Source organism: Tubulanus polymorphus, chromosome 2 (genome assembly GCF_964204645.1).
Source record: "Tubulanus polymorphus chromosome 2, tnTubPoly1.2, whole genome shotgun sequence".
Lineage (NCBI taxonomy): Eukaryota > Metazoa > Nemertea > Palaeonemertea > Tubulaniformes > Tubulanidae > Tubulanus > Tubulanus polymorphus.
Window position 1 is genome coordinate 25,544,696 of NC_134026.1, and position 19,738 is coordinate 25,564,433.

Sequence of the window (19,738 nt, forward strand, 5' to 3'; positions counted from 1 at the left end):
TTCAGATCCTCTAGTATTATCTAAAATGATATATATTCGATGGTCTTATCAGGAAAAAGAACTTCGAGGACGTGTCTTTAGGCTAAAGAAAGAAAAGTTCACCGTAGTATTATCATTTCATGAAAAGGTGATTATACGGTGATAGCAGACATAAAAGTTCGACATCAGCTCAGAGTTTGGGGTTGAAATCATACGATGTAGACAAGATGATACGGCACAATCTTTTCAGAACAAACTCACTATAGCTTTGAGATTGTCTAAAGCAACTTACAGCGCGCCACAAAACAAACATCACCTCAGTGAAGTTAACTGTTGATTTTTGTCGCCGGTAGAAGTTTTTATTACACGAGGATGAACCGCAGGCATTGAGAAATGCACTAACCCACCTCCTCAAACTGAGCTATCTGTGACGACACAAATCTCTCAACTTCTCATATACTCATACGTATATATATGTAAAGACAATGCGATAGCGAAAACTTTTCTGCAATTCGAGAAACTGGATATAGCTGCAGTGGAAATCTCGAATAACTGGAAAAGATATACTTTCATTTTTTCATATATATATTTTTTTCCGATTATTCGGTATCAAACGGTTTGGAATGTAGCGAATGACATTTCAGTCTCGGATGTGAAGTCTGATTAATCTGCGTTGCAATAGATATGAACTTCCATCCTTTATCAGTCAGCTACCGACTTTTGTAGCAAAGATTAGTAAATAAGCGGGTTTAAGTTACACGATTATCAAAGCTTAATATTCACCAGGACGAAATAGGCATTACATATAATTGTCGGTACGGTGGGTATACAAAAATTTGATGATTTAGCCTATTATTTTCTTGATTATAATGTGTTAACACACATACATCTACATCGACGCACAAAATGGTTTTAGCGCTGTATACAATTATTGTATAATTCATACTTTCGACATATATGATAAATACCTAAGCATAGTGAAAAACGTCATCATGACAGAGACATGAAAATAGGTTTACGCAGTGTAAAAAGCCAGGGGCGATTTTCGAAGTGAACTAAGATTTGAGGCTTTGGTTATCTCGCGTGCAGGGGAAGAATATATATTTCATTGCTTATCTACCGGCAATTCTTGAACCTACAATCTATATACACTTATATAAAGAAGGGCGGTTTTTGCTTGGCTAGAACTCATTGTGTATTCATCGTGACGTTCGAACGGGAATCTCTGTTGACGTCATTCTTCGGGAAGGGGAACCTTGGCATATATATTGCTTATCGAAAATATTCTATGGTTATTTCGTGAAGCCATCTAGCAACAGGCGTCAGTGTGTGCATTTCATTTCTCGGATATATACCATCTGAAAAGCGAACACGTTTAAAACTCAGCCTTCGAAACAAACAAAACGCTTAATCTTGACGTCTTAAATATTTATGCACGGATTTCTGACAGGCAATGATCAATAAAAATAAGATAAACAAGCGCAGTTCTTGTTGCAATTGTAGATGAGTGGTCATGAACTTCCACCAACAACTTCAGATCAACAGCAGAAAAACGCATAGTTTATCGGTTTAAAAACGAGAATTTTATTCAGTAGTTATATAGGTCTTCGTTATTCTCAGAAATTTCAAAACAAGTTTCGGTGATTCACAGAGATCACACTGAATCGAATGGTTAAGGTTCAACGTAATCTCGATAAGTCTGCTATAATTTCGTGTCGTGCTTTTATTATGTGGTTGGATTATTACAGTTTTAGCAGTTTCCGAATCAGCAACAGTGAATTCTAATGATTTTCATTACCGCGGTGCGTGCCCATAAAACTCGAGAAAAGTAAATAGAATTCTCGTATGTCATAGGGAAATGATCAATTTTTTGAATTGTGAAATAATAGATTATTTTCTCTCGTTTTAATGAAACGCAGAGGGAAGCCAATACTCAGACACACGCCACAATAGCTTATTGAAAACTATTGCCACATGGGGTGGGCCCAAAAATTTCATTTCAGATCATAAAGAAAAATCAATTTTTTATTTCCAGAATTCTTGAACCGGTTTTAACACCAAATTGACTAATATTTCAAATATATTATGCGGATGTCAATGAGATATTGAACGCTTTGGTTCATCAAGTGTGCATGACAACAGTGGGGCTTTCACCTGGGGTAACTTACTGACGATTCTTTTTCGAATATGAAACTGAATTACATAAAACCTGTCCAAAATACGATTCAATAGGTTGTTGAATGACGCATTCGGTTCTTTAAAACTCTCAATTCAACTGTACAGGCGATGAATTCAATAAAAAAGCGACACCCCGTAATATCTTTTCTATTGACAAAAAAAGTTAAAATTAAAACGCTTCTTTTATCCATTGGTAGACGCGGCTCATTATTGTATACATAGTGTAGGGTTATTTGAGTGCGTTCATGTAACTATAGAGGATTTGATGATAACGGCATAGTTTATTCGCAATTACTCTCAGCATTTTACAGTTTTCCTCTTGTAAAATACATGCATCCTGAACAAGCCATATTATCTGCAAAAAGGTAGGACACCCGTGGCTTTTTAAAATAATTTTACCAAGAATCGGCTGCGACGTCGGCCAAAACATTTCTTAAACATATCATTTGTACTATTTTTTAATGCTTTTTTTCAATGTCCAATACATCAAGTGGAATTTCATCAATGTATTTGTCAGGTTATTGTTCTAATTAACGCCTACTCGTCTCCATTTATTGTAAAGTAAGGATAGCAGTGTCTGATTATCGTAGCCGATTATTAGTTCCTCGTCGCTCGCACAGATAGTGCTAGTTATAACTGGACCCATATAGACGATAACAGAGATCAATATCATTCTTTAGTTCACCTTCCAGATCATAAGCCTGAATACACAGCGAAAAAGAGAAATGAATTTTTGCATTTAATGTGAATGGTAAGCTATCATTCGAACATATATTAAAAGAACTGGCAGAGTCAAATCCCAAGGAATCTTTTGGGGGTCAATTTTTCAAGGAGTGATTGAAAATACGCAGCGGGATTCTGGACAAAGGGGTCATTCTGTACATCGAAGAATACAAATCCTAGAACGTAGAAAAATATCGAATGAGTTCGCGTGGGATTATCATGCAAAGTGGACAGACTTCGTGACAATGGTCAAAAGTTAAAATGACCACAGGCGACACGAGGCAAACACGCCCAACACGAGGTCAACTATTCATCAACACAATTCATCGATATTGTCCGCACATTTTTTACGTCCAGCGTCGTCAACCTCTGAACACCCGGGATAAAATTAAGGTCTCACGCGGATTTGATTGTACACGGTCCCGTGTATGGAAATCAACGTTATTCACGATACGAACTGCTACTAACAACAGACGAGATCAATCAGTGACGACATAACAAACAACAACAACATCGCACAGATTCGTTACGTAGAATGTCGGCATGAAAAAATATATCTCTGTGCAAAGATTCAGTCTCGGATGTCACCGATGTATACAGTGACTCAGGCGACAATGTTAGTTACCGTTTCCCGTCATATCCATCGCTTTGCCATATCGAATGAACGCTGACCGATACTACCGCAACGTTAACGGCTCTCTCATCCGACTCCTCGAAAATCATCCGACCTATGATTCTTCGTTTATCGGAAATATACGGCGACAAAATACGAAATTGACGTTATCAACGACGACAGGTAACGTGTTTTAATCGCTATCGAATTCTCATAAACTCATAATAAGGCATCGATACGTTGTATCGTGGTTAAGGGCGATAGTTAGGATGGTCGGAGTAGGAATTGGATATTCAAGCTATATTTGCTTTCAAGTTACATATCTATTCGGGATGGTTGCTGGAATTGAGACTATACTTATCATAATTACTCTTTGAAATGCTAATTGGAGGCTCGACGATTTTTTTGTTCAATTATCATTTGATCATTGCACTGTTTCATCTATATTCAGTTCTCATGACCTCATTCTTCGGTAAATAGAGTGTTATTAACAGCATATGAGAAAACTTTTCAAGAATCCGACGGATATTGTTTGTTGCCACTATCTGGACATTGTTAATGGTCTGAATTAGAAGTCCGTTCGACTTCTCGGTTTCCAATCTGATTTGCGGATGTTTCCTCCATCGGGTCTAACGTTTTCTGTGAAATCTATTTTTACGATCTAACCGATATACACGTCGGAATGACATTGCGCCGTGAAAGTCATCGAGTCAATCTTTGAAATCGATGCTTCGCTGTATTTCAAGTCGAGGAGATTTTCACGTCGAACCCGACAATCAATGACTACACTGGTCATTAGGGAACGCGTTTCAATGGTAAATCTCCAATTTGGTTCGTTGGGAAATTCTATTCATTTTGTAATCCATTAATAAAACTGATATCATGTCTCGTCGAGAATACGACTTGTCCAGATAGCGGATTCAGAGTGTGCTGGCTCAAGTCAGCATTCGAGTTGTCAGTTCGACAAAAATGAAACCTAATAGGTTACTTAACTCGGCAGAAATGAAGTCAGTTTCATGCATTAAAAAGCTATTATGGCTTTGCATTGTTTTGGATACAGAATGGCTTCGGTGGAATTCGAGATTCATCGTGTGTCCCATCGAGACAGAGCTTTTAAACCCTGGCAGGTCATTTCTAGCTTTCTTCCTATTGCCTAATTTATATAATTACTTCAATATTTACGTATGTTGCAGGTAAACCCATTTTCGATATTACGAGTAATAATATTTTCAACAAATGCCAATGTTATTTCAGTTAACATGTCGCCGATGTCATAAATTTTTCAATTCATTTACTTCTTTTCGACGGAATGAAATTTTCTGAAAGTAATGATGAAAACTGAATGAAAACGCGATCCAAGTCACAGTCACGCAATGAAACGCATGCCCCCATAACGATTGCGTCTATTGTCACGAGGGACGACGTATGATTAGGCTTTTTGAAGGGCATTAATAACGAAAACATCATTCAAACGTTACTGATCAACTCGGCCGTTGTAGCATTGTGCTCGCTCATTTAACACATCACCAACTAGCGAAGCTACATTAAACGAATAAAATCACAGGCAGGAAACGATTTGTAACTATACGAAATCATGTAAAGTAAACAAAAAGTGCACCTCGTCGTTAAGATTCGAAATGTTACCGAAAACCAGGTATGAAATCAGCCTAGTATAGACGGCCAGTTACAGACATCGAGACGTATGAGATGAATTTCATTCTCGCTTATATCGCGCATTAAAAAGAGGAGGATCGCCGATTCTATCATTTTAGCCAATTTACGGTGGCCGTCATATTTGTGGGCTGAACTATCGGCGAACCGTAAAATCCAATATTCATACATAAAAGGCCGAAACGAAGATTTGAAAAAGCCCTTTAGGCAGGTGCGGTGTCGAATGTACCGACACCGATTGGCTTCATCTCGTCTTGTTTAACCGTAATAGCGAATACACAGGTGCGAATGACATGCTGCCCGTTGCACACGGTTCTCTAAAAAAATGATATGATATGTATGTATTTATAAAATGCCTAAGTATATATCATTTATGTTCATACGTAGACAAGGTGGATGGGCCTGTGTCGCCCACATTCTGTGTGACAGATAGATTCTAAGATACACTGAAAGAGCAATTATTATGATGGCTGCGTTATTATTTTTGAAATACACAGGTGCAGTTATTACGATGAAAAAGTGTTAATCATTTAAAGTCGTTTCCTGCCTTCACGGTCCTGCCTTCACGCTTCAGGAACATATCGCAACAAAATCAGTTCCTAAACATAGGCAAAGTATTGATTAAAGATACCTTAAAGTTTCTATTCGCTTAAACTTTGATATTTGTCGTATCATATTCAGGTTTGAGAGATCGGTTCGGTTTTGTTTCGAAAAAAAGACAATCGACTCGGTTGGAAGTAAATTAGCTTTGGTTTTTCCGTAACATCTTTTCAAACGATCAAAGTAGCGCTGAACCTTTTCCCTCTATAATCTACTGAGGCAAGAGCAATTTCACGGACTGCGCATATATTTTCGGACACTGTAATTGCTTTATCGTCGACTTAGCCCGCAGTGGTTCGTTTTCCTTTGGAAAACATACATTTACTCGAGATAGAAAAAAAGGCAAAAATAAATTGCGTTAGGTTATTGTAAAATCAGCGGTGAACACACGCAGTGACTCAGCTCACCTGTGCTACGTATATGTGGCCAAAACGAAGCCTGGAGCAAAACGTTAAATTTAGTCTTTTATCTCGCCAAGACCAGCTCACAGGCGTTTCTGGACATTTCATTTTAGAGTGTGTTGCATTATGCAAATCCAATTCGTCTTTAATGAGCAAGCGAACTTGGTGTCTTTCTTCTTCGGTAAAACCCATTATGCTTAGTACAAGTTGCGACTTATGATCTTTGCCGAGATCACAGATCGCAAACATTCAATATTCACACACGATTTCAGTTAATGAGAAAAATTGAAAGATACGCTGCACACGTGAATCTTGCCGGCATCTTTTTAAAGTCTCACCTCAAACGACAAACTCTGTAGCTCGTGTCAACAGCAGACTCGCGCGCGTCCAGATGAAATCTTTTTGAACTTTATAGGTGAGGGAAAGATTCAAACGTCAAATTGATGTGATATTAGAACCCGCTATTTCGATATAAATGCAATATTATTCATGGATGGCTTATTATGGATTTTAAGTTCAAAGGTGCGAACCATACAGTGTAAAATAAAAGGCATTTACACGTGATTTTGATATTCTAATAATATGTGAGTCTCAAATTATTAAATTCATGCGACGTTGAAATATATTGGTGACGAATTTATGGATTTTTCCAGCGCTGCCTCCCACTCACTGGTTGTGCAGCTCGCTGCCTCAGTCGAGAGAAATGAAATCCAATAATTTATACTGTCAGGCGACTCCCACAAATTTCACTGAAATTCAAATGTGAAGCGACGTGGCAGTAGATTGGCGATGGCAGCGGATGGTGGCTGCAAATCATCGAGACACTTCCAGCGTATTAGCGCGATGACGTCTTCCATCCAACGACGAATTAAACCACGTTTCGAAAAATACGTCAACACGAAATTGACAGGTATATTCACAGGCTTCGCTATGACGCAAAACACGAAAAATTGACAAAATCTGGAACGTAATGTCTCAAAGCGCCCGGTTTATGCGTATTCTCTGAGCACGATACTCTTTTTAATTTGTTGTTTTTTTCCTTTTTTTCATCCTCAAGGCCACCGTGTTTTTTATAGCACCGGTCACTATTGAAGGGTTAAATTCTAATTTCACATTATGTCTTCTATTCACGTCTGCAGCCGACTCAAATTTTCTCAAGGCTCGAATTGCACGAGATTTAATCAATAACGGCGCAGTCGTTGTGCGATCTTAATCTGCTGGTCAGTTTTCTCCTGCTGGCTATGACGGCCAACAAGAGATGATTCATCTTCAACACGGACAAAAAAAATCTACCAGAGTGGAATTCAGACTCCAGTATTAACACCGGTATACTGCGGCGCAGAGGCCCTGAGCGCCATGGAAAAAAAACTGTACGCAATATTAACACCTCTCCGGCCAGGTTCAATTTCAACTGAAGATCCATTCGACCGTCCAACATGTCAGACTTATTTACATTAAGTCCACGCTGACTCACCAGTAAAAGAGATTATGATTGAAAATATTGATATAATGATATCGGCCCGGTGAAGCCCACTTTCCAATATGAGTCTGTCAGTTCAGCCAGCGCCGGAATTCGACGACGCGCGATCACAAAAGGAGGCGAAAAAAGATAAAATATGGTTTAATCTCCATGAGGCCGAGTATACATACAACCAAACGATTTTATGAGCCAATATCTTTTCGAGCGTGATACGATGAAATATGGTGTAAATTTCTATGAAACCTAGCCACGCAGCAGTCTTGGAGTAGTCTAATTTTGCGAGGCATAAATTTGCAATAAAACCCGCAGTTTATCAGCGGGATGTTTGATCATGAACTCCACGTATCGCCGGCTTTACTGGTCGAGTGGACAAAGACAATTTCAACAGCTGTACAGAGAGGACACCGCTGTTTGAAACCTCATTTTGAAAAGCGACAAAATTTCTCCCGCTGCTCTCAAAGAGATAAACAGTAACACATCAAAATGCGAAATGCTCCGTAATTCGCATAAAAGCGGTAGCAATTTCGTCAATGTTACGGCCAACTGCCGCATTTCACAGACGTCGTGTTCTTGAGTCTCGCAATAAAACTTGCCACCGTAGACCGAATTTCTTTCTTTGGAACGGCGTAAAAAACGGATACATAAACGCGAATTGAGAACGCCTGCGGGCAACTGGGGCATCGGGTCCAGGTGCTGATAGACTGACTCTACACACTGCAACTGGCATTAACTTCACCATAAAATATGATAAAAATAATGCTACGTGTCCACTGTCGAAATCCATAATGCATGAATTACAAATCTTCCCGCCGGGGCTGATATTATATGATTATTCACACCATGGTTGGCTACTATCTGTTTATCTGACAAAACGCAGACTACTCGCAGGCTTTGTGGCGTTTCAAAGGCTTCAAATTTGCGCCCAGTACGGCTTCAACCTGCGTAAAACTGGCATCACAACGTCGCTTAAATCTGCGAAATTAAATCAGGCTGTCATATGCGAACTAATTCTTTTCATCTCCGACGAAAAAGGTGAAAACTGGAAAAGTATACAGTCGATGTGCATAGCGAAATATGAAGCTTTAATGTCTCCCCATAAATTGCATATTGAAACGTAGATAGATCGATGGAAAAAAGAATATTTGAATCGCGAATAATTTTAAAAAGGACAAAATTTACCAGCTGTAGAACGTCGATATCTATCGGTAGAACATATGCTTCTTAAAACTGTCGAAAATTGCACATCTGTCAATTTCACTCTCAAATACTACTTGCATTGCGAAACAAAAATTGATTTCTTTTCAAATGGCACTATCCCTGAAGTCAGGCTTTCTCTACTGATCGACCCATTTTGACAGATATGTATCGTTTTAGATTATCTCAATCTATAGAAGTAATATACATTATCTATATATCTATATGTATATGTGATGAGCGTAAAATAGCTGTGTATACAAGTTGATAGGACGAGTGACTGCCATTGAAAAAGTGATGAATCGGTTCATTTCAACTAATCACGGCGAAAGTTTGAATAAGAAAGAATATTCCAAGAAAAGGCATTTTTTCATAAAACTTGACCGATCCATTTACCCCGGAGCGATGCGGCGTCGATAATACACTGACGACCATCAATCATCGAATTCATGATGAGAGAAATTTTCACCATATAAGAAAAGACATAACTCAAAGTTCACTAACAAACAACGGGCCGAATGTAATCAATCATTAAACATCTCCAGGAATGTTGACCAAGCATGAGAAGAACACTGCCAATTTGCACGTAGTCCGGTCAAACCTGTTCTGTTCTGCTAGCAGCAGTCAGTGCAGCGTCCGCGAGGTTTTTAATTATATTTCGATTCAGAGTAATCGGACGGACAGTTCTCTGTTCACCGATTCGTGATGGGTAAGCGCTGTACGCATTAAGGGTTGATGATTTGTAGACTTTTTTTATTTTCATTGCCCAAAACGACCGAGCTTAAGATTTGAAAGATTTCCTCTTAAAAACGAACGTTGCATAGAATGATAGTTTCATCAGGACAATCATTGTGTTTTTTTCGTGGAAGTGCAGTCTAGACGGAATTTTTTTCAGATTTCAAACTGATATTGCTCTGGCATGCTGTCATTTTCTGATGCAATAAATATTCGAAATCATCATTTGCCATTGAACGTAATTCGCCTGCGCACATCAAGGGTTAACGAGTAATTCCTTTGCGAGCGCAAAAACTAATACGGCGCTCTATATTTTGAATTAACTATCGGTCAATTGGACAGATCCATCAAACGAACTTAGCCGGCTCTAATTTCAGACAGCCCAGCGGAATTTACCCGAGCGAATTATCAAAATTAATGTCAGTGAAATGCCGACTGAAAAGCACTTCGGAGCTAAGCCGCATGAATAGCGCGCCGGCATCAATGTTGAAATGACCAACTGCCATTACGCGATCAAATTGAAATGAATCACATTTCAGCCATTTGGGTCATCCATTACGCATCAACTCAAGCTGAAAACAAACGAGACTGTAACCAAAGCAATTTCATTTATTTTTCCCGTTGTCGAGAACTGATTTGACTTCTTTCTATTCGATGGGTTTTTATGCATTGAACGCTACTGAAACGAACGACTACTGCGGTTAATGATGTCGCGTTTAAGACCATTTTCACTGCGAACAAAGATGGAGGCTTTCAGTGCAACAAAAGTCACAAACCTCCATTCAAAATGTTTCTACGACAGTTTTCAAATATACATTACTTTCTAAAATCTATGGGCTGAGTGCATTATGCTGCATCACCAAAAAACAATTCACAAAAATGGTGGCTAGAAGAGTATTTCATTTTCATCGAAAATCTAACTGCTGACCACAGGCTCTACAGCGCGATGATTTCCAATCGAATATCTGGTCAAACTAGTAAAGAGATTCGCAATGTGACGTGGAAAATTCCTGCTTGATATTCACAAAGCGAAGTCTAATATAAATTCAGGTCGGATTTCGGTCGCATATTGACGAGAGGTGCTTTCAAATTACCACGCACTGCAAGTGACCGTTTCGGCTTTGTTAACATTGGTCGGAATTTTCAGTCGAGCAATTTTCGATTTGATGAGAATCGAGCGACCGCGGCCGACATATCCGCGTGTGATTTTTAATGAAAATTCTTCAAGAGCCATGTCAGATCAATGGACAGTGGTCGTTGCTTTGCGTCGAGATTATTGATTAAAAATCCTCGGTGTGCATGTATTTTAGACATTCAATTCAGTCTCAGAAGACCCGTGTCCATCATCGCGGCAACGGCTATCGTGACTCACACTCGATCGTGCATTAATTTTTGTTGAAAAAAAGATTGATATCTAAGACGATGCCGAGGCCTTCAAAAGGAATTTGAATGCGAAACTCATTTTCATTTGTGACACATACTCCGGCGCTGTCCATCCGTCGAGCATCAAATTGACCTGACTCGTATTTTACAATGAAATGACTCAGCCTGAACTGTCTACAAATAATCACTAGCTCGTCAAGCCCCAAGTGGTCACGGAAAAAAGTTTTATTGCTCCGGACAAGGGCTTTAACTATGTCCACGACGTAGTTTATTAAGTCCACAGGGAGGCTTATTTCTATCCTTGTTAGACGCTGTTTAAAATGCAAATTTCCCCCATGGAAATTATTAATGATAGGGTTCAGGTTTTTACTACGTAGTAATTGCTACACGCACGCGCGTTCGTTAAGGGAAGAACCCAAAGCGGTCAGGGGTCAGAGCGAGGCTATTTCACCGCGCCAAGACGTGTAATCAGACGACACAGGTATAGCAATCAGAGAGATTTCTGCAATCGATAGAAATTTAAAAGACGACTGTGGCTACATCGGAGGTTGTGACTTATTGAAATGAGTCAAAATCAGATAACGAAGTCATCAACAACTGCGACCCATTAACATGTAATCAGCGGGTAGTATTTCTGAAATTCAATATTTCGATGTAATGCGAACATCGGACGGCACGGCGTGAAATATATAGTTGGCGTTTTCAACGTCACTTTTTCACCGACAAATTGACAGTAATTATGAAGGCAGTTACAGGCGAGCTGTCTGATTTGATTCTAGAAAAAACTGTCGTCTTGTGAGACGCAGGGGTCAGTAGGCTAATGACCAAATCTGGACGAAGCACAATAACTAACAGGCCTAAGCGAACCTCCCGGACATAATTTGCCAATTCTGATTAGCGAATTGCCGATAGGAAAAAAAGTACTTCAGCAACTTCGGAGCTTGAATTATCAAAATATGTGAAAATCTGAATGAGAAAACCACAGTTGTGACAAATTATGTTGGAACCACGTTCACGGTGGGCTGTTTATAACTCTCGCTTTGGTCAACTCGAATCATCTCGTATCATTGTCTAGTTCCAAATGTACGACTGCATGTATGATTTGTTTCCACTAATGTCGATTAATGAAGCAAAATTCATACGATCAAATTAAACAGAGTTCCCCGTCAAGTCTCGCGGTCAACCTTATCAGGCCAAAGGCCACGTGTAATTGGGCCAAATTCCAGGTGGCGATTGTTTTTCCGGAATGGTAAACACGATCATCATCAGCTATTGTAAACGTACTAATTCGATTTGCCCGACATCCGCGGAAGTGAAAGTGACCCAGCAATACACGCCGCTTTCAAAATAAGCATGTGCGTTATGAGAAATGAATACATCATTTTGAGAGGCAGGGAACAATTTGGTCAACCTGTTCAGTCCCACCTTTCTTATTGTCGTCGGACAATTGTATGTACAAAATACAACTAAATATCCCGTCTAAACGTTTGTTACGGTAAATTTGAGCTTTTGTCCGCGGACACATATACGATAATATACTACGGGTTCGCGTGGCGGCCGTTCAACAAAAGAGACAATTCGGTGTCAAAGATACGCCGGAGTATAATAATGATGGAGGGAATCGATGGTGGAGGCCTGCAGGCGAGAACTAGCCCTAATCGCCTCGACATGCGACTATAACAATAAAACAGACATTTATGGGGTAAAGATTAAGATGTCGAATTCCCGGCTTTCACCCGATTTGACCGATATATACGCGAGGTGAGGTGAGGCGAGGCCGACTGAATTAACTCATTGAAAATAATGAACTTATTTTAACCAGGGAAGTGTACACTTCCCTGTGTTAACTCAGAGTTAACTCTTACTCGAAAGTGTGGAGCTGGATCCCGAGAAATATAATCTAAGAAAGTATATCGTTTGAGGCGACTTGATGCGGTCACAATAGGCGACAGTGTACTATAAATTTAAAAGTTAGGCATTCCATTTAACGATTTAAAACAGCTTTTCCGGGATGTATTGTCACGATGAATAACTGTAGATTGGATAAGTCGTAATGGGAATAAGCTTCCTGAATTATCGCGAGAGGAAATACCGTATAATATACCTATCACCTATATAGATATAGTGAATATTAAAAAAAACCTGACTTATTTTCATGTAGATAGATATGTCTGTGCCATATGATAAAATTATGTTAAAAGTGTTACTGCTGAAGAGCCATTAGCTATCATCTGCAGACTTCACGCTATTTTCGAAAACGAGTGATCGTCAACCACTTCACAACATGTGACTTTCACAAAACGAGGGCCCATTCAAATATTTTTTGATTTGATTAAATAAAATTGTGTCCATTCACACATAGATAGGATCTATATTTGAAACAGCTAGTCCGCATTCGTATGCTACACGCAGAAATAGAATCATAGGTATTATATGTATGTATATATTGCGTTGCAATGAACCAATCTTTTCGCTCTGTCTTTTTAATTCGACAACAAAGACATTCTAAAAATTCCAACCAATTAGATCAAGATCAAACGCACCAAATTCAATTCGTGCTAGATGATAAAATTCAAAGAACTCGTTGCCCTAAGATATGTATTAGTGCGCCGCAGAATGTGATCGAATTTCGTTTTTCAAAAAATTAAATATAACCTAGTCTATGCGATTGACTTGGGCGAAAGGTCACAAATGTGGCGCTTGTAAATTTCATTAGAAATGACATTATCCAATTTCCATGCGTTGAGATCAAACAGCCATTTGAATTGAAGAAAATTACATTGTCAGATATCATCTGGCCTAATGACTCGCTATGCAAACCATCAGTCGAGAAAAAACAAATTGAAATGAACTCCTCTAGCTGAAGTATACAATATCGACGTACAAGATATTTTTGATTTCATTTCACAGCATTACAGGGCGACCCACTAAACATGGCCTTAGGAGGTGGTAAATTCCGAGAAACAATTTTTTCACACTCGCTCACATCAACACATGAAAATCAAATTTTTCGAAACTTTGTGCCTCATACCTCGAGGCGGGATTTTTTCGATTTAGCTTCGTCAGTAAAATCAACCTAAACCAGTTTTCCTTTCGGCATTTGAGGTTTTATTTTATTCAATTTAGTTATATACACATCGGCAGTGATATCTTAGTACATTTGAACAGACCTTTAATATCACAGACCTCGGGGCAATTAAGGCCTTAGCTGAGGGGTCTCAATAAGAGAATAGAGTGATCAATGAGATGTAACTGCCTAAAGGAAACACCGTCACCTAAGGCTAAAATGACTGTTTCTGTTGGTGGAATATGCAAAATGAGTTATGTGAAACAAGCAGCTTGAACGAGCAAATCTTCGAAACTTTTAGAAAATCAAACAGCTCATCAATAACCAGTGATACCATTCATGAAATATATATGTATATGAGATGGGAACGCCATACAGATAATGACTATTGGGAAGTATTGATGTTGATTAAGCGCCTGATGTTGACATGTTCTATCATGGAAATATTTACTTTTTCCATCGAAATCGCTGGAAAAAGAAAAAAGCCTTCCTGCTACACCTGTATCATAGTGATTTTTTGTTCTGTCATTATTATAACAGATATCTCTCCAGTTCCTATTACGAACGCCAGCTCATGCTTTTTCTGGCCAGAAGTGTCTGTTTACATACGCCAATTATGTATATTGGCATAAATGCCTCATAGTTTTGACAGTTCGCAGTTCAAATAGCACTCAACCGGGATTAAATTTTAAGAATCATACCACTGCCAATTGAAGGCACCCGTTTTCGTTTGTTCGCGGACAGATTAAATCTATAAAAATATGGCAGACACCACATCCCCCATCTCGATGCCAAGAGTACTTCACATGGCTAACGACGAATGGCTCGTTGTCGGCACGAAATTTAGATGGATCAACCAGATGTAAAATCAAACTAATTTAAATCCAATGACAGAGAGTTTTGCACCGAATAACCCCGAGGTATTAGAAAGGCACGAGTTGGTGTGACAGTTTTCGTGCTGATAGTCAAAACCCAGCTGACTTCATTTTTTCACTCGCTATAATAACCAAGCCACAGTATTCATTATATGAACTGGATCTCTCTAATCGGCAATATCGTGGATTTACTTGTGTAAACAAAAATTAGCTTTCAAGTTATGCATCACGGTTTGCCCCAGATCTTATTTATAAAAGGGTGTTTTTTATATCATGGCTAATCCGTAAAAAAGTCATTGAGTGTGGGAGAGGCGAGATGATCAGATCAAATTTCTGTATTGCAAGGCGTTACACATCAATTTGTAGATTTCAAATCTATCTTTATAAACTAGAATCAGAATGATAGTATCAAGAGACTCCTTTGATATAAGACATTATATATAATGATGACCTTTCAGAGAGACAGAACCGGCTACATTTTGTAAATTTATGTTATAGTTTATTTCGCTAGTCGTTAACGGCTACTAATACGAAATGATACATCCACAATTGGTTTTTGCACGGCTATTGATTTGTCGAGTCTCAAACTGGTAAAATTCTGACAACGATATTGTCTGTGTCGGCTACTGGCTGTATATCTCAAAATAGAATAAAAAAATCCTATCATAAATTATTGGAAAAGAAAAATGGTTTTCATGCGCTGCCTCCTGGGCATTCATTGACAGACGAACGCCGAGTCCATTTATGACCAATTCCATTTCACTGTGAATGGACGCCGCAACCCGCAAAAAAATCCCGATGGCTTGACTAAACAATCTTGATATTAAATACTATAAAAGCCGAAAATGACTCTACCAGGAAATGACCACTAATTTCACTAATGGAAACGCTAATTTCAAGATTTCGCCGAGACAGCAGCGATCTGTCCATATATATTAATTCGCACTCGAATGCCATAAGCGTGTTACGGGACAGAATTCAATTATGATCCAGTAATTTTAACATTTCGAGATTACCTGCAACTATATATTATGGACGTGATAAGTAATGCATATGGCTGATTAGTTTCTGATGAAAGTCACATTGATTTAATGTATAGAAAAATTATCACATATTGAGAAGGTTTTGTTCACACTCCTCATACAAGAAGATGGATACTAATATAACTTCGTCTTGCCGATTCAAATATGTCCATGAAATTTATTCTACGCATATCTACTAATCAATTTTCAGTCATTTCCGACGAATGAAACCAGTCCAGACTTTTTAAGGCCGGACCGTGGAGGATTCGGCCATGGTTTAAAAAACGAATTTGTTAACATGGCATGGCGTTAATGGGTCAAAATGATCCACCCATCAAAACGGAAATGAACTAATTTTTTACGGCCAATACCGAACGATTGTAACGCTTTGCGTGGTTTTTTTCGGTGCCAACAAATGGAAAAATCGCATGCAAAGGTATGAATTTAATGAGCCAGCACGACGTTGTCAATTTCCGATGCGAAATGCCCCTGGTCAGTTTTATGTCATTCTGCCACAGGTTCGACTCAATGACAAATGTTCCAATTAGCACTTCCATTTCCCATTTGATGCAATTTATTTCTTGGCTACCTGGCAAAAATAGATGAATAATACGTGCCTTTAGGTGACCGATTACTATATATAATATCATATCTACATTACTTCTTCATTAACACTATAGAAACGCCTCGTACCTCAAAAATCTAGTACAAAAACTCTACCAAATCATCGAAAGGCCACAAAGGTAATACCTAAAGCTTAGAAAATTGATACCTCGATTCTTCTTTCAGCTGAGCTTAAAAGTTGACCCGGCCGGCCGCCTATCTACCCTGTAGATTAATTTTGTTTTATTTCTCATCGTGATCGGGCTAACCATAACAGACCCGGCAGTTCTAGAAATGAACTGATTCGGCCTACAAATTTTATTGCGGTTTACAAAAGTGACCCGGCCGATTAGATTTTGTTCAGCCAATGTCTGTATAGTTATCACCTTATAACGAGACCTAAACAACTGCGAATCTATCATAAAATCATGACTTTCTAAAAGTATAATTTCTTTCCTGGTGTCGGTTTCCGTCCACGATTCCACTGCTGGAATACAACAAATAGGCTTTTTTCGAAAAATGACTTTTTCTAAGACTAATACAGAGAACAATGGAGATGTGTTATCATACGAGCCCGAAGCGATATATCATTAGATTATATCAGTGAACCATTAATTATAGACGAGCTTCCCGCCAGACGAAATTCAATTCGAAGGAGATTACGATTTCAACGCGGCAAAAGTAACAGGACACCGCGAAAAAAGTGTTTCTTTCGTTGTATCATGTGAGCCTTCGATTTGAAAAACAACTACCGCCGAACCTCGTCACAACAAACTTTCAGGTACCAGGAAATCTGTTCGTTATAATCCACAGTTCGTTATATCCAGTATGAAATCATCAGAATTGTCGTGTCTGGGATGAAATACTAGGTTTTTAATAACCGATAAATCGTTATAACGAGGTTCCGCTGACTGTAATGCACATTTTTTTGTGTATTTTCTTCATTTAGCCTTCTACATCATATTCGTGTTCGATCTTAATAGACGGATGGCGCGTGGAAACCACGAGAAAATGGAAACGAGTTGAATTCGGGATCGTCTGATAGCTGAGCTCGGTCTCTCCAGTGACTGGAATGAAGAAACTGAAATAGAGAAACACATTATACGATCGACGAGTGTTTTATAAATGGATATCGATTTGGAATGAAACTCTGTCAGTGATAGCTGACTGTCAGTTCTTATCTGCGTTCATTGTTGCCTAACCTTAAGCGAGGGGATTATTTTTCAATCCAAAACCATTTACTTTTCGCAGAATCTGGACGCTGGCAAACGCGGCCGGGTTTAATCTTCACGGACGGGTCTGACTGTGAAACCATTCAATTTGTACGGACGTCGCGGCCGCGCGGGCGAAATCGAATTAAAATCTAATCAGGCGCGAAAGAAAACCCGGGTTCAGACGTTGGTCATTGGATAGTTTTTCACACCTTGGTCGCATTAATTTTAGCCGCAGAAAAATTTTGACATAAGATATCGCGAGTAGACAAAAGAAAAGAAGCGACGTCGCCGCATGATTATGCTTCATTTCGGATTCAAAACTGCTGCAAGCATGTCTCAGACAAAGTCATTAAATTCTAAATCCCAAGGCGCTGTTTACAATGGCCGAAGCTGATAAAAGCCCATTATCAAAGACGTCAGCCGATACGTGGCAAATCCTGACCACGTATTATCATTAATACGGCGAAAATATTTGAAAGATTGAAGACTTTAATTCATTATATTAATCCCTAGTATACAAAAATAAAACTCATAATACGTCTTTGCAATTCAACCAGTGACAGTCATGTGATTAATTGCCCGCTCGCCTAACACAATATTCGCTCGGTAGAAAGTGAGTCTTTGGCGTAAAATCTTGACCTTTCTTTTACACGGAGGTCTGATCGCCATCATGGGAAATGTTTTCAATGCAAATTTCGACGTATATTCAAGTTGATTCCGTCAGGGAACAAAAGTGAATAGCCGAATACACAACGCCACTGACTATACGCGTATGAACCTTATATGATACCTTGGAGTAGTCAAATGATTACTCCAAACATGTTTTATCATTGGTGGAACCGTAAACGAAAACCTCGATTATACTCATGATTATCATTTGCTAAAGGCTATAAAAAACAAAAATAGATTGAGAATCCTGGTCGTTTTATTCATGGAGTCCAAAATTGGGTAACACTTTACCAGCCTTCGCCATAGAGAAAACAAAGCATCGGTGTATCCTTATCTTCGCCAAGTTTGCTCCCTCGTGAAATCAGGTCTGAGCAGTCATTTAGCTACCATCCTTAGTTAACCGATATTGTGACTTCGAAAGCACGACCAATTATAAGAGTTTATTCGACGTTGTCATGGCTAACGCGTTCTTCGTCGCCATCTTTGAGTTGTTTTTCCTGGGTGTAAACTTGAAAACCGTTTCCGTTCATTATAAGCGAACGGTCCATCGAATCATACCATCCCCAGTGCCCGATACACATCTTATATGTAGAATGTGATGATGAATTTCGGCATGATAACAAACAATCTGATGTCAATAACCTTGCTAGAATAAATCAGGCGTAACTACCAGACCACTGTTAGAAACTACAAACAACAAACAGCCAGTAATGCAGACATGGTTTTCCAATTCCATCCGATTTTGGAGATATGAAGCCAGACTGTCAGCATGTATGTACATGCTGCATAATTGCGCGTGATAAGGGAGATTTATTGGAAGATTCGAAATATGTTTATCTAGAAGGAGCCGAGTCTCGCGACACCTTCTCGCATCTCTAGACATTGAATGGGTCTCACAAACAAAATAACTTCCAACTTAAGAAATCTATATAAAGTATAAAACATGCTTGGTGTTTTTATCATCAAGTTGACAGTCAGTAATCTCGGAATACATGCATCCGTTTAGATATCCTACATATTGTCCCATCATAAAACTGCTTCATTGACCACGGTACCTAACATGCGCTTCATATGGTACCTATTCATGCGAATCACAAGCAAATTCGGACTATCGATAAAAACTTGAATTTTTGACCACGATGACAGACAAAACGAACATTACTTCAGCCATTAATGAGACATCATGGCCCATTTGGATGTGAGATACAACTGACCGGTCATATTGATGAGTCTACCAACCGCATTAAGATCAATGCTCATCCGATTAGGACAGACTCGCCTCGATTCGGGGTCATTTTAACCTCCAATCATTTCTAGGCGCGTACGTTAAT

General features: G+C 39.0%; 1 long non-coding RNA gene across 1 annotated transcript in view; it reads left to right on the top strand.

Annotated features, from left to right (window-relative positions):
• Window positions 1–19,738, top strand: part of LOC141900620 (uncharacterized) — a 42,394-nt gene that overhangs the window by 421 nt on the left and 22,235 nt on the right. The window lies entirely within an intron of this gene.